The sequence below is a fragment of the Protopterus annectens genome, chromosome 7.part0 (genome assembly GCF_019279795.1).
Source record: "Protopterus annectens isolate FY-2018-M chromosome 7.part0, PAN1.0, whole genome shotgun sequence".
Lineage (NCBI taxonomy): Eukaryota > Metazoa > Chordata > Ceratodontiformes > Protopteridae > Protopterus > Protopterus annectens.
Window position 1 is genome coordinate 644,104,415 of NC_056739.1, and position 17,234 is coordinate 644,121,648.

Sequence of the window (17,234 nt, forward strand, 5' to 3'; positions counted from 1 at the left end):
CACCAAAACAAAAAACAAAAACACAAAGAGCAAGTATTATTTATTTACTTTTTCTTTCATACAAAATGGCAACATGAGCATTACTGCTAATGTTACCAAGATCATACCTTCGGAAATCCACTTAAAAAGAAAAAAATCAGGTTATTATATTTCATGTGCACCACTGTGTGAAACAGCAAGGAGCGATTTGTATTGGCTTAAACTGAGGTAGCTTGAGAATGAAAGATAAAGATGCAACTAATGGATTACTGCTGCAGTATGCACATGAGAACCAGCGGTTTTTTTTTTTATGTATTTAGTTTATTTATTTATTTATTTATTTAATTTTTACATTTGTGTTATCTAGCATCCAGGAAGGTAAGTAATTTACTGCAAGTGAGTGTGCGTGCATGTGTGTATGTGCATATGTAGAGGCATACATGCTCTGAACTGTCGCTGATTTCACAGAATGTATCTGATTTAGCATTATATTTGAATCTGTTCCTTGCAAAGTTTCTGTTTTGGGGTAATCAGTGTTTCAGATAAATAAAAAGCATGCTAATACAAACCCTATTATTCTAGCAGCTTCCTGCATTTCTAAGGACAATGTATGTACCCGATTTTGGTCTTTTGTTGCTCGTTATTTTTTAGCTTTCTGCTTGAGTCGTGAATTAACAAGCTGAGATGTATGTGGAAGAGGACAGGGTTATAGGCATTGTATTCTGACAGCAGTAAACTGAAAAGACACATTCCTGTATGACAATTTATACAGTTATTCATTCATTTAGTCACAGTCAAGCTTCTGGGGTATACAGTCACATCTTTGTATGTGTGTGTGAGGAATATATGTATGTGGGAGGTTCATGGGTGCTGTCAACTGTATCTGATTTGTTAAAATGTGTCTGGTCCTACCTCATATTTTTGTTTCTTCTTTGTAATGTTTGTGGTTTCTTCAGAAAAAAGCATAGTAATGCAACACCTATTATTCTAGCAACTTTTCTAAGTATATAACAGCATCTGTCCCTGATTTTGGCCTTTTGCCACCATTATTTTACAGCTTTCTTCTTAGTCCTGACCTGTATCAAAGACTAAGGAGACTAACAACATTTTTTGCTTTTTGTATCTTACTATCCATATCTATAGTCAAGGGATACCAATTTCTTAATGTTTATATTATCTTTTGTTAAGGTTCTTTCCACATAACCTTAGCTGCCATAACAGAACCCTTTTTAATTCATATCCCTAAGTACTTTATTTTATCATGTCCCCATAAGCAGGAGTATTGCTGAACCAGTTCATACATGGGTATATATCACAACCTTTGTTTTTCCAACAAGCTGTGAAACTGTTTCAAAGTTTCCCAGGGGGCTGAAATATCCTTTTCTGGATATATCAAATATAAAATAATATCATATGTAAATAAAGCTAACTTTTCCTGAATACCACGCCAGTTGCATCATTGAATTTGTTTGCTAACGGCCTAAATATAAAACAAATAATAACGGGGAAAAGAGACTTTTTTTTTTGTCTGGTTCCTCTGTTCAAACACAGCCTGTCAGAGAAGTGCCCTACCACCTTAATTCATGACTCTAACCTTTTATATAGGAGCATATCCTTATCTAACCCTATTGTTCTGTCAGGAAATACAAAAGTTAGCATTAACCTACTCATAAAATCCCAGCTGACTGTATTGAATACTTTCTCTGCATCAAGACCCACCATCAATAGCAGCACTTTTCTTCCATTCTTCCAGTCTGCTTCCCTGGTTATCATCATTGTTTGTTGATGTTGCCAACTGTTTGTTCGCCCAGAGCCACATTTGTCCTATCATATCTATATCTAACATGTCAGTCAACTTTGATAATATATTTGCCATTCTATTTGCTAGTACAGACATAAACACTTAATAGACATGCCCAAACAGAAAGCTCAGAGACAGTCTAAGGCTGTAGATGTAAAATAAAGTTCTCAGATAAAAACAATTCGAAGTAGTAAACTCCAATAAATCCAGTGGACAAAGTTTAAAATGAAGAAAGATTTATTGTGCTGAGTTAGGTTAGCGCTTTCACCCTGTTGGGCTTCATCAAACCTTTAATACATACAAAAAAGTGGACACAAAGAATATATAGTCACCTAGATATGATGTCACTTCCTGCAATGAATCTATTTAAGAACTAAACAGAAAAAAAAGTCATTTCATAAGCATGCCCTAAAAGTAAAAATAAAAACATACATAAATACATTCATAAATATAAAATGTAAACATAAGTAAGATTAGATACTTGAATTCGGCTTACAAAAATAAAACAGTTTTTGAAAAATATTTAAATTTATAAAAAATATATTTAAATATATTCAAGTTTTATATAATTTAAAATGCATAAAAGAACATATCTAAGTTCAACATAAAATCTCATCAGAAAGGGCCATTGGTTATAAGAATGTATGTTGTGTCATCTGACAATCAATCTCCTATTTTTCAAAGCTGGCTTAATGGAGACTTTATCATTAAGACCTGGGTTCTGGTCTGCCCTTAACCTGATGATCCAGTCAACTTCTATTCTCTCTGTGTAATTTCTAATGTCTCCACCTCTGATGCTGGGTGTGTTCTCTTGTAGAACCTGGAATTTAAAACTATGCTGGTCATTAGTGTGTGTCATATGCTTTGATAATGCATTGTTAGGAGATTGTATACGTATATTGTATAGGTGTTTCCTAATCATGTCCCTTAGACATCTATCAGTTTTTCCTACGTAAAATGCAGTGCAGGCTATGCACTTGGTTGTGTATTACAAGTAGCAGTTACTCTAAAGTCAAACCGTTGTAGGGTGATTGGATGTGTGAAATAGGAATCTACATAAACAAATTCACAAAAGTTACATTTGTTGCATGGTTGCTTACCTATAGATGGATAAAGCTCATTCAGACCACTAGAACCTCTAGGATAACATAATAGTCTCTGTAAATTCATCTTATTCCTGTAGACAAAATGAGGTTCAGTACCTACTAGTCCCTTCAACTCAGGATCCGCCATTAAGACTCCCCAATTCCTATGGAAGACATTTTTAACTGGGCCAATGTCCTGTGTATAGTTAAGGGATACTCTGGCTGTAGATTTCCAAGTGGTTGGGCGCTCTGTTGTACCAAGACAGGTGGGATCACTCCTGTCTGAAAAATAAGGTTGTGCAACATTGTCTCTCAACAACTGGGCCCTTTCAATACCTGCATTAATCTCTATCAGGCTTTTCTTTCTCCCAGATATTTAAGAGGAAATAGTAATTATACCCTTTCACAAATTGAAATGATTTGTGCTTTACTTGAGGTTGTATTAGAAAATAACATCTTTATGTTCAATGACGTAATATACGTCCAGAAGGATGGCGTAGCTATGGGCACTTCTTGTGCCAACAGCTACGCCAACCTGGTCATGGCAGACTGGGAGCAAGAAAAGTTATTTGCCTTGGATAGTTTCACTGAGCATGTGGTCTTTTATAGACGTTTTGTGGATGGCCTGTTTCTTTTGTGGACAGGTTCGGATATTGAATTACAAGGTTTCTCTGATGAAATTAACTCACTGACACATTATTTGAATTTTACGATGGAGAAATCTGACCAGTGGATATCCTTTTTAGATGTATATATAGAGAAGTTACCGAATGGGCTACTCAATACTGGAGTTTATAGGAAGCCTTGCTATAAGAACTCTCTTCTTCACAGGGGGAGTATGCATCCCAGTTATGTTTTTAATAATATAATGAAGGGGCTGGCCATACGTGCATCACGTTTGAACCCAACACAGACGGGTTGAGAGAGAAAGTACGATTGTGTACCTACCATAAATGTAGATGTTCAAGCGTATTCACTGTTGCAATCATTACATTTGGGTTATCCTACCGGCAGGCTACCCGCAGTTGGCCTGAATTCCAAACTCCTGGTCCGGCATCTGTTGCTGTCGCCTCTTCCCTGATGTCACATCGTCAGGGGTATAAAAGATGCAGCCGACGCCATTTTCTTCATTTTTTCTTGCCCCAGATGTCAGATGCCCCCAAAAGGGTAGGCTAAAAAAATTGCTTATAAAAGCATGCACTAAAATAAACAATACTTTTATCTACAAGCAAATACACCACATAGGTTGTATAGGATAGAGAAGTACAGATAAGTCCCAGCAAAGAAAGGGGGTGGTGGGTGGGTAACCTGGACTGCAACAGTGAATACACTCAAACATCTACATTTATGGTAGGTACACAACTGTACTATGTTCATTGTGTTTCACTGTTGCAGTCATTACACTTGGGTTGAATCCCAAAGCTGAGGTTGGGCGGCTGGATCTAAATAGAATTAAGAGTGGCTATAAGGCCCTGCAGAACTGCAATGGCAAAGCCTGCTCTGGATTTAGAGTAAAGACGTAAGTGGTAGTGCTTAGTAAAAGTGTGCACTGAAGTCCAGGTTGCAGCCTCCAAAATATCCTTGGTTGGTACTTCTCTGAGGAAGGCTGCTGAGGTGGCTGCTGCCCTGGTAGAATGTGGTCTAATGCCCTTAGGCACTGACTTGCCATGTTGTGAATAGCAGAAACGAATGCAGCGTCATATCCATTTTGAAATAGTCTGCTTTGAGATAGCCTTTCCTTGTGATCCTGCAGCATATGCCACTAAAAGTTGCTCAGTCTTTCTGAAAGCTTTAGTTTTGTCCAAGTAGAAGCGTAGCTGTCTGTGTATGTCCAAAGAATGCAGAAGTCTCTCCCCTTTATTCTGTGGGTTTCGGTAAAAGATAGGCAAATTAATGGTTTGGTTAAGAGCCACACTGGACACTACCTTAGGCATAAATGTTGGGTTTGTCCTTAGAGAAACCCTGTCCGGATGGTAGATAATAAAAGGTTCCACAGCCATTAATGCCTGTAACTCTGAGACTCTTCTTGCTGAAGTTATTGCTAGGAGCAGAGCTGTTTTCTATGATAAGACTTTTATCTCAGCTGTATTGGTTGGCTCAAAAGGAGGCAGTGTGAGTTTTTCCAAGACAAAATTGAGGTCCCATGCATGTATTGGTGCTCTCCTTGGATGTCTTATGTTTTTGGCCCCCCTGAGGAACTGCCTAAGCAATGGATGTGAAAAAATAGATGGGTCTGTATTGTAATGAGCTGAAATGGCAGAGGCATGGATCTTAATTGATGAGAAGGATAGGCCTTTGTCCAGCATCTCAGTTAGATATTGTAAAATCTGAGGAATATTTGCAACAAGCATGTCAATTCCTTGTGCCTGGTTCCAAGCACAGAATCTCTTCCATTTTTCTGCATAAGATTTTCTGGTGCTGGGCCTCCTGCCCTCCGAAATAACATCCATAACCACTTTAGAGAGAGGTGTATTATGAATGGTTACACTATCCGCCATGCAGCTAGATTTAGGGTTCTGAGTTGGCTGTGCAGGATCTGATTGTTTTGTTGGGTCAGTAAATGAGGAATTTGAGGCAATGTCCAGGCTGGGCCTTGGGGACAAGCTCCTTAGGATTGGGTACCAGTGTTGGCATGGCCAATCTGGGGCAATCAGTATCATTTGTGGCTTCTCTTGTCTGACCTTTAGGAGTACCTTGGGGAGGAGAGGCAGTGGAGGAAAGGCATATACCGTAAGGTTGTTACAGCTGAATGACAAGGCATCCACTTTCCATGCTTGTTTGTGATAAGTCCATGTGCAGAATCTCTGAAGTTGGCAGTTGTGAGGGGAGGCAAAAAGATCTATGTCTGGGCATCCCCATTTCCTTGTTATCATGCTGAAGATTTGTGGATCTAGTTTCCACTCATGAGGATCCATGAGGTTTCTGCTTAGTTTGTCTGCCAGAGCATTTGTTTTTCCTGGCAGGAATTGTGCTTGCAGGTGTACTTGGTAGGTCAATGCTGTGTTCCACAAAATCATGGCTTGTCTGCAGAGGGGGTAGGAATGTGTGCCCCCCTGCTTGTTTATGTACCACATAACTGGTGTTGTCCATCTTTATCAGCAGCTGTTCTGGATGAAGTAGGTCCTTGAATGCTGTCAGGGCATTTTGTACAGCTAGCATCTCTTTTTGATTGATGTGAAGATGGCTTTGGCTTGGGGGCCATGTGCCCTGAATACATTTTCCTGCCATGTGGGCCCCCCAGGCATAATCTGATGCATCTGTTGTTAGTGTTTGCCTGGCTGTGGGTAAAGTGGATGGCTGTCCCTTGTTGTGGTGACAGGCCTGTGCCCACCATCGAAACTCCTGTTGCAGGCAGGGAATGAGAGAAATTAATGATTCCAGGCTGTGGCAATGTTGCGTCCAAACACTTTTTAGATACCGTTGTAGTTTCCTGATATGCAGTCTTGCATATGGAATTAGCAGAATGCAGGAGGCCATGTAGCCCAGAGCCTGCAGAAGTTTTCTTGCAGATAACTGGGTCTTTGTTGCCATGCTTTCGAAGTAAGAAGTCAGTTGCCTTTGTCTGGTGTGAGATAAGCCATCTGGGCAGTTGTACTTAAGCTTGCACCCAGGAATATTATCTCGAGAGGATACTAGTTTTGATTTCTTTTTGTTTACTGTGTACCCTAGGCAAATTAGTAATCTTTTTACAAACGCCAGATGCTTTAGTAGAATGTCTTTGGTCTCTGCTTAAATAAGGCAGTCGTCCAAGTAAGGATATATCTGAATTCCTCTTTGTCTGCAAAATGCAATTACTGGTGCCAGGCATTTTGTGAAGACCCTGGGCGCAGTAGATAAGCCAAAGGGCAGTGCAGAGAATTGGTAGTGCATTGAGCCAGCTATGAATCTGAGATATCTTCTACAAGATTGTCTGATTGGGGCATGCAGGTATGCCTATTTGAGGTCCAAAGTTACAAGCCAAGCATTCTTGTCCAGCATGGGCAGAAGCTGCTGCAGAGTCAACATTTTGAATTTTGGAATATCCAGAAAAGTATTTAGAATAGACAGGTCCAGAATTGGTCTCCATGCTTTGTCCTTTCTTGGTACTAAGAAAAGTTCTGAGTAAAATCCTTGTCCCTGCTCTTGTTGTGGCACTAGCTGAATAGCCCTCATGTCCATGAGAGATGAAACTTGTTTTTGTGCCTCTGCTCTTTGATTGTGTGGCAGGTCTGGCATACCTTTTGCTTTTAGAAGGGTGTGAAAGTGGAACCTGTAGCCCTGAGAGACTATATTTAGGACCCATTTGTCCTGGGTGATCGTGTGCCAATTTTGTGAAAAAAGTGCTAGCTTTCCCCCTAAGGGTGCTGCCAAAAGATAAATGCTTGGCATTGGCAGAGAGAAGTCATTGGGACTGTTTCGTATATGGCTGTGATTTGTCTTCTCCGCTTTTGGAGGTAGGAAGCACCCCATTGTTTGGTCCTGTATGAGCCCTGGGGCTGTTGTCTGCCTCTAGGCCGTCTGTATCTGCCTCTTTGTGGCCTGTCTGACACGGGAAAGGACCAATTCTTAGAAGGCCAGTTCCTGCTAAATCTGGGTGGCTGTACCTGTAAGAAATCCTTCACTGTCTGCATAGATTATGCTTTATCCTCCATTTTCTTCAACACCTCTTCTGCGTTAACACCAAACAAAGTATCATGCTGTAATGGAGCATCCAGTAATTTTACTTTGACATGATCAGGCAGAGTTTGTTCCTTTAACCAAGCATGCCTTCTAATGACAGAACCTGTTACAGCGGCCCTGCAAGAGGCCTCCAGTGAATCATAACCACATTGCAAAGTATGTTTTCCCACTTGTTCAGCTGTATGCAATAAATCTGCAATTCCTTGTTCTCAGAACATTCAGAATTGGTCAACATGTTCTGTTTTAGCAGAGACATTAAGTATTGCTGATATTTAAGCATATGAAACTGACAAGCCCTTACAGCCAAGGTAGCAGAAGTGTAAACTTTTTTCCCCACATCTGTCCAGTGCCCTAGAATCTCTATCTGAGGGGACAGGTTTTTTTGCAGTAGCAGCCTTGACCCCTTTGGGACCCTGAGAAATAATTTCTGGATCAGCAGCAGGGTTTTTATATAGAAATTTATGAGAATCTGGAACCCTGTAGTATCTGCCTGGCTTAACAGGTGCAGGAGGTAAAGAGTCGGGAGACAGGCCGGACTCTGAAAATACATCATCTACAATGTCTAGAACAGGTGGAATAGACAGAGGTCTGTGCTGAGGTAGTAAAAGAAAGTCTCTGAGCCTTTTCTTAGAATCTGAATAATCTTGGCTCTCCCAGTGGAAATGCTCCATCATGGTATGCAGGGTTTCCCCAAATGAGTAATCCTCAGGAGGAGAAGCTGAAGGAATAGATTCTTCAGCATCAGAATCCTCATAGGGAGGAATAGGGTATCCCTGTTCTGAAGAGGAGTCAGAGGAAATGGAAACCTGATCAGAGGAATCATATTCAGTATCTTGCCTAGGCCTCTTATCTGGAGGGGGATGGGAACGCCTGATCAAAGTAATTAGGTCTTCGGCCATTTTGAGCATCTGTTTCTTAGGCATGGAAGTCTGTCCTGGAGAATGCTGTATTTGTTTCCTTGTCTTTAAAACTGTTTTAGTCTTTGTCTTGGATGCTGAAGTTGGCTTGATATAAAGCTGTGTAGGTCTGAAAACACCCTCAGAAGCCGATGCCTTCTCAGCGGCTCCAGACCCATCTGAGGGATTAGTTTCCGAAGGCCCGATACCTTGAGTATCCAGAGGCCTAATTATCTCCATGTGGGAGTTGGAGGCGGCCTGTGGCTCTGAGGTAGCGGGTGTCAGGGGCTGCGAAAGCGCCTCACTGAGAACCGGCGACTGGCCTAGAAGAGGCTTCATCATCGGTTTTGGACCTCGGATGCCTGTCCTTTTCTTTTTCCTTGTGCTTTTTATGAATTCCGGTCATCAGTTGTTCCAATGGCATTATGTAGTTAAACCTTCGGCCAAAGTAATGAAAAGCAAAATCGTACCAACGCTTAATAGTGTGTTGGTTAAATCTAGCACAAAACCGACAACTAGCAATGTTGTGGTCAGGGCCTAGGCAAGCAATACAGTAAGAATGAAAATCCTTATGAGGTATTTGCTTCCCACAAGAAATACAATTGTTAACTTTTTCTGACATCGGTCTGGAGCAAGAAAAAAGTTTCCCCAATGGGTACTTAGCTTTATAGAAGACTTCGGATCTCAAATTCAGTTTAAAAAATCTCAGGAGTCGGCTGACTGGCACTTGCGAACTGCTTTTACTTCGGGCACCGCGCGGCAAGAAAGACTGAATATAATGGCGTTGGCTGCATCTTTTATATCCCTGGCACACTGACATCAGGGAGGAGGCGACAGCAACCGACGCCTGACCAGGATTTTGGAATTCAGGCCGACTGCGGGTAGCCTGCGAGCAGGATAACCCAAGTGCAATCACTGCAACAGCGAAACACGATGAACATCTATCCCATCTATGTGAAAGGTTAGCAGACAGGTCTTATAGTCTGATAGAGATTAATGCAGGTATTGAGAGGGCCCATTTGTTGAGAGACAATGTTGCACGACCTTATTTTTCAGACAGGAGTGATCCCACCTGTCTTGGTACAACAGAGCGCCCAACCACTTGGAAATCTGCAGTCAGAGTATCCCTTAACTATACACAGGGCATTGGCCCAGTTAAAAATGTCTTCCATAGGAATTGGGGAGTCTTAATGGCAGATCCTGAGTTGAAGGGACTAGTAGGTACTGAACCTCATTTTGTCTACAGGAATAAGATGAATTTACAGAGGCTATTATACTATCCTAGAGGTTCTAGTGGTCTGAATGAGCTTTATTCATCTATAGGTATGCAACCATGCAACAAATGTAATTTTTGTGAATTTGTTTGTGTAGATTCTTATTTCACACATCCCATCACCCTGCAATGGTTTGACTTTAGAGTAACTGCTACTTGTAATACACAACATGTGGTTTATCTGGCCAAGTGCATAGCCTGCACTGCGTTTTATGTAGGAAAAACTGATAGACATCTAAGGGACAGGATTAGGGAACACCTGTATAATATACTTATACAATCTCCTAACAATGCATTATCGAAGCATATGACACACACTAATGGCCAGCATAGTTTTAAATTCCAGGTTCTACAAGTGAACACACCCAGCATCAGAGGTGGAGACATTAGAAATTACACAGAGAGAATAGAAGTTGACTGGATCATCAGGTTAAGGGCAGACCAGAACCCAGGTCTTAATGATAAAGTCTCCATTAAGCAAGCTTTGAAAAATAGGAGATCGATTGTCAGATGGCACAATATACATTGTTATAACCAATGTCCCTTTCTGATGAGATTTTATGTTAAACTTAGATATGTTCTTTTATACATTTTAAATTATATAAAACTTGAATATATTTAAATATATTTTTTATAAATTGAAATATTTTTCAAAAACTGTTTTAGTTTTGTAAGCCGAATTCAAGTATCTATTCTTAATTATGTTTACATTTTATATTTATGAATGTATTTATGTATGTTTTTATTTCTACTTTTAGGGCATGCTTATGAGATCACTTTTTTTTCTGTTTAGTTCTTAAATAGATTAATTGTAGGAAGTGACATCATATCTAGGTGGATATATATTCGTTGTGTCCCCTTTTTTGTATGTATTAGAGGTCTGATGTAGCCCAACAGGGTGAAAGCGCTAACCTAACTCTGCACAATAAATCTTTCTTCATTTTAAAAATCGTCCATTGGATTTATTGGAGTTTACTACTTGGAATTGTTTTTATCTGAGAGCTTTATTTTACATCTACAGTCTTGGAGTGTCTCTGAGCTTTCTGTTTGGGTTATCTTTGTTTTTTGCATCGGAGCACTTACTCCTGAGTCACTTGCTCTATTGACTTTGTTTTACTTAATAGACATGGCCTAAAACTGAAATGGGACATTCTGAAACCAGATCTGAAGGCTGTTTACCCTTTATCCTTTTTGGGTAATACAGTAACCTCAGTTTTCTTCCAAGATGTTGGTACTTCCCCACTTTTAACATATTGTTTAAAAAACTTCCAGATCTTTATCATTTTCTTTTGTCCTAACTTCCAAATTTCCATAAGAATACAGTTTGTTCTGGAGACTTTCCTGTTGCTCGATTCGGCCATTTTCTGTCTTCTCTTCCTGTCATACATATTGATTGTTGAGGCTGATCGTCCTCTAGTCTTCCATAGTTGTGCCTTTCCTTGGTTTCCCCATTCCTCTTCTTCATACAAATTTCAGTAAATTTTCTGAAATATCTGTAGTATGTCTGCAGGGTCTCTGGATATTTTTCTTTTCATAAGCTTCCTATGTTGGGCTGCTGTCCTTTCTGCTTTCTGTTCTCTTAGTCATTATGCTGGAAGTTTCTGCACTCTAGAGTTGTTATCACAAATAGTTGCTTAACAGCAACATTTCTAAACTCATGCCTGTTATCCAAATAGTCCCTTATTATTCCATCTAGCACTTTGTAGTTGCATCTGCTCTTGTTATGTGAGATCCTCCTTCTTCTGCAGTACTTTAACCTTTGTCTACCACTCTAAATAATTCCTTTTCTTTCCCAAACTTTTTTTCTTGCATTTCTACCATGTTTTAAACACCATTTTTATCACACTCACTAGCTATTCCTTCTGAAGTAATTTCTCTCTCCCGAATAACTATCAGATCATACGAACTACCCATTTTTGTAAATTCCACTCTTTTTAACTGATAAGTAGGAAAACTGTCTAATTTTGACTTTGTTGCCCTACATCTTTATCTTAGGTTTTACTAGTGCATGATCTGATCTAGTTACTGGATGGGCATCAAGGCTTTTAATTAAATACACATGCATCTGTAAAATATAATTTCTATCCAGCCTAGCCAGTTTATTGTATCATAGAAAATAATATGTAAATTCTGCTTGAGTTCCTGCTTCTAAATATGCACCATCATTACCAAATGTTCTTAATATATTTCTTTAGAAATCTGCCCTCTTTTGTTATATTTACATCTAGGTCCCCCGATATATCCTCACTGTTGCAAATCAGTTTTGAGACCCCACTCATAAAATATTCCATGCTGAAAGCATATTGTTTCTCCCAAATTTCCCTTTCACAATAGTAGTTCTAGGTGAATGTAAATAAATCAGCAGAATCTCCCTCTCCTGCCAATAACTCCTTAGTGCCATAAATCTGCCATTATTTTCCCTTTTTATTTCTTGTATCATTAATAAAACACCTTTTAGTATTAATATTGTTAATCTCCTTTTCTTCTGTCCCTGATAACTCTGTTGAATGCCCACAGTGAAATCCTTTCATTATCAAATTCACATGCTCACTTCAATCCAAATTAGTCTCCTATAACATTGTTATTTACACCATACACATCTTAATTAAATTCAGTAGTCTGTGCTTTGTATCTATAACTGTAAGTCCATTTATATTCCATGTTAATAAAACAGTCATTGGGATTAAAATGATATGATTCCCACATAATTACTCATGACCAGACCTCTCAACTGTCTCTATTTTGGAAAAACATTCCTATTTCAGGCCTGATTTAGTATGTAACTATTTTTGGAGGTATGACCTACTTTCACTCTTGATTTACCCCTTCACACAATTTTCTGAATCCCCTCATCACTTATGCTTTTTAAGCTGTCTAGTACAAAGAAAACCACACTGCATCACAAACATACTAATGTCAGCAATAATTTAAAGAAGGAGGTCATGGACCTTACAACTCCCTTTTTCTGAAATAAAGTAAATTACCTTGTATGGTAAAATGTTGCAATACAGTTCATTAAAGTATACAGATTTTACATTATCTTTGATAATTTGTTTATATTTTCAATCTAGGTTAATAGGTAAGTACTAGGCTAGCTACCCTTGCAGGCCATTTCATTCCAATCTGGTTTCCCTTTTTTGTCCTTGATTTAACCAGTCCAGTTTGGTTAGAGATTTGCCTCACCATCCCGTGCTTGGTAATTATACATTACCCATAATGGGAATAACTGAGATCATACCATAGATAATTAAAGGGGACCAATACATGGGATAAAGCATTTAGGAGCTGCATCTGTCCATTAGCAGGAGGTAGGTAAATTTTCAGTTTCCCATCCATAGATCCAAGTTGCACTTGAATATGGACAGGGATGAATGTTGTTTTATGTGAATGGGAAGCCTGTTTCAGAGCAGCAGTATCCTCTGTGAGATATACCTGTCCCTCCAAACCATTCTGTTAATGTTGGCAGAAGAAGTTTAGATCCCTAGACTGAGTATTTCTGATGCAGTCTGACTTGCTGATGTGCAGTAAACCTATCAGTATTGGGTCAGAGGATGCCTTGTATGCCAGACACAGGTCACCTCTTATCAGTCTGTAGGATACTGAGTATAGTGACAGAGCTTTGAGTCATGTAGGACATGTTTTTTTAAGGCATGTATCCTTTTATTAAGGTATCTCTGTGGACATTCCAGTTGTTGCCCATGTCTGGACAGATGAATGCCAAAGAGGGCATTATACTCACTGACTGGCCTAATGAGGGCTGCGTAAAGAGGGGCAATGACTTTGCTAGATCTAGACACCATCCCATTCTTTACTAGCTGTGCAATATTAAACAACTTTCTTTCATCAGTGGACATATGTTGGTCAAAAATTAGGTCATTGTCCACATAAGTTCCCAGATCCCATACAACTGGGTCAACTCTTATGGGTGTATTGTTGATGTAGTAGTTTCCTGGAGTAGATGACTTCCCAAGGGATACAATAATGCATTGTTTGGCATGTAGTTTCAGTCCATGATTTTAGCACCAGTTATTTATTTGGGACAAACCTTCCTGCAGGATGGCTAAGTCATTTGGAGATTTAATGACTGCTCCTAGCTTGCAGTGATCTGCAGTCTTAATTATCCATAGTCTTTTTTGTCATTGAGTTTAACTTCATAAAAGTAGACCCCAAACTGGAGAGGTCTCAGTACAAAACTGAGGGACTCCACTGGCAACTGGCATTGTTGTGGAAGTAACTTCCACTGTTTTGATTTCCTGAACCCTTTTTATGAGGCATTTGGCAATCCAGCAGTTGATTGTACCTGAATGGGGAATTGTGCCAAAAGCTTTGCCCAGGCTGAGGTATGCAATGTGTATCATTTTGAATATATGCCTTGCTTTGGTGTCCTTTTTAAAATAAGTACACCATGTTGAGTAAGCATGACCTGCCCTTGATGAGTCCAAACTGAGACAGGTTCAGTGTCTGGAGGTGTTCCCTATGTAGGAGTGGTGCTAAATCAGGGTTCATGCTATTTAAAATGCATCCTGGGATATTGTCAGGACTCATTCATGCAATATTTTTAGCTTTTGATAGCACTTTTAGGACTTGGTTGTCACTTTCTGTTTTTTTTAACATATGTTTAAACCTATGTGTTTGAACAGCATCCTGTATTATTAGTAAACGTGAGAAGAGTTATATTTTATTTGGTATTCAAACTTTATGCTACTTAGATGTCCAGATTTTTAGCTGTAAGTACTTGGTCAGATCCTTCATGTTTAATTGCTTACATATGCAGACTCATTGTCTCCAACTAAAAGCATTTGCTAAAGGAAAAAACAACTAGTAAATTTGTAAATGTAAGAAAGAACTCCTGTAGATTTCATTTTGAACACACTACTCTGACCTCTCATGACTAATTGCTTACACCTGTTTCCTCCTTCTCCAGGTAAAGGCACTTGCAAATGGGAAAAAAAATATTCAATAACATTGCAAATCCAAGACAGAACTACCATGTTTTATGCTTTTCATCATTTCTCATGTTTGTCGAGGCTATTTGCTTAAAAACATTTGTCTATAGCATAAACTAAGGACATTAGGTTAGGCATTCAGTTCTGTAAAAAGAGGTGAAATCATTATATTTTAAATCTACATATGATCAGCATACTTCTACATTCCCAGTAAGCCAAGATCAAACGAGTATATTAACTGTAATTTGATTCTTTACACCCTTTCTTGTCTTATTATAGTAAACATTTTGGATGCATTATGATTAAGAAAACAAATTGTCTTTATTGCTTGTATAAACAGAACACAAGAATTAATAGGCGAGGGAGGAGACTGAGATAGAAATTATGCTGCATAATTAATCAACAGGGAAGTGTCTTGAAACAGATAGTATTGATGTGGAAATTTAAAAGTTAGGCATGAATAAAGTGATAAAGATCTGAGAGGTTTTGATTAACAGTATTTTAAAAGGGGAGGTTATACAAGCATCTTGGAAGAAAGCTGTGATGGCTGTACTACCCAAAAGGGAAAAAAGCTCTTGAAACCTAACTTCATATAGACTGATTTCAGTTCCAGACCATGAATATAAAGTGTCTGTCTGTACTAGCTAAGAGAATGGCTACATTGGTAACAAAACTGACGATATGGATTACTGTGTTTTTCCTGGAGGGGAGGCAAACAGCAAAATTAAGAGATTGATTATCCCGAGGGAAGCAGAGTACAAGAAGACCATGCTATTGTTGATGGGTCTTATTGCAAAGAAGGCATTTGGTAGACTTAGCTGGGGTTTTATGAGTAGGCCACTGGCAGTATTTGCATTTCCTGACAGAATAATGTGATTAATTAAGAATATGCTTGAAGGGTCAGAGGCAAAAATCAAGCTGGGAGGGTTCCTCTGTAACAAGCTGTGCTTAAACAGATTAACTAAGTAGGGGTGTCCTCTTTCACATTTGTTTTTTTACTTTATACTTAGAGCCATTGGTAAGTAAAATAAAGGACTCACAAATGAAAGGATCTACAGTAACCAACCACATTTACGTCCATAGTCAAGCACAATTAGCCTTATTTATAGATGAGAATATTTTGTGCTTGATAAATCCAGAAAAAGGTATTTCAGTGCTGTGGAGCATTTTTGAGACAGTTTTAATTTTTTTTCAAGATGTAAAATAAGTGAAAATAAAACAGTCTATAAAAGTAAAATATGTTCCCTCACATGAACTGGTTCAACAGTAACCATGGGGACATGCTAAGATGAAATATTTAGAATTATGTATTTATAAAGGTTCTATTATGTCAGATAATGATAGGTGGAAAAGACTAAACAAAAGATAAAACAAAAACTGAGGTGTTGACTGTGGATATGGATTGTAAGGTAAAAGCAGGCAAGATGTTTCCATAGCCCCTTTACGCTTATATACAGTTCAGGAGTATTTTTTATCAATCAGAAGAGATGCTGTGGACCATAGTTAATAAATAACTAAAAAATGTATTTGGGAGAGAAAGAAGGCAAGAACTAAGTTGGATAAATTGTTTTTGCCATAGAACTGAATTGCCTAGACATTGTAATGACCTACTAAGTTTAATGCTGTTGGCTGCCAAAAAATGCAATTTCAAGAAAGTAGAAATCAAAATCTAAACCAACCATAACAGAATTATTGACTGTTGTAAAAGGGATAAAAGAATTAGCAGTGTGAGTGGGATCTTTTGAGAAAAGAAGGAGCAAATTACATGGAAAGGGATGGAATTTGTGGGAACAGTATATTCAGAATATGTTCAGGAGTAGTGATATGTCACGGAAGGCAGGAATTAAGCAATTTATATAATGTTAAACTGAATAATAACTGTTACGAAAGATACCATGTGTGTAAAATGCATGAAAAGGAAAAATATCCATAATGGTTTGTTTTCTTTTTAATAACTATACCCATGCCACTGTGTAATGTGTGACTTTAATCAAGATGTTTTAAAAAGTTGGTATTTCCTGGATCAGTGTAGAAAGATGTCACAGATGTATTATTTATTTATTTTGTATGTACTGCCATCGAGTGAGTCCTGCAACCCTCTCTAACCCTCCTGTCTGAATACCTTCTTCTTCTTCTTTCGGCTGCTCCCATTTGAGGTCGCCACAGAAGAGCATCTGTTTCCATTTCTTCCTGTCTTCTGCATCTTGCTCTGTCACACCAACCACCTGCATGTCCTCTCTCACCACATCCATAAACCTTATCTTAGGCCTTCCTCTTTTCCTGTTACCTGGCAACTTCATCCTTAGCATCTTTTTCCCAGTATACTCTGCATCCCTCCTCAGCACATGTCCAAACCAACGTAGTCTTGCCTCTCTGGCTTTGTCTCCAAACCTTCCAACCTGGGCTGACCCTCTAATATACTTATTCCTAATCCTGTCCACCCTCGTCACACCCAGTGCAAATCTTAACATCTTTAACTCTGCCACGTCCAGCTCTGACTCCTGCCTTTTTGTCAATGCCACTGTCTCCAACCCATATAACATAGCTGGTCTGAGTACCCTCTTGTAGACCTTCCCTTTCACTCTTACTGGTACT

At 38.9% G+C, this 17,234-nt stretch overlaps 1 protein-coding gene across 2 annotated transcripts in view; it reads left to right on the forward strand.

The window, feature by feature from the left end:
- The window catches only part of LOC122806629 (nuclear receptor ROR-alpha A), a 1,380,884-nt gene that overhangs the window by 1,255,924 nt on the left and 107,726 nt on the right, over positions 1 to 17,234 (forward strand). The gene's annotated exons all lie outside the window — the stretch shown is intronic.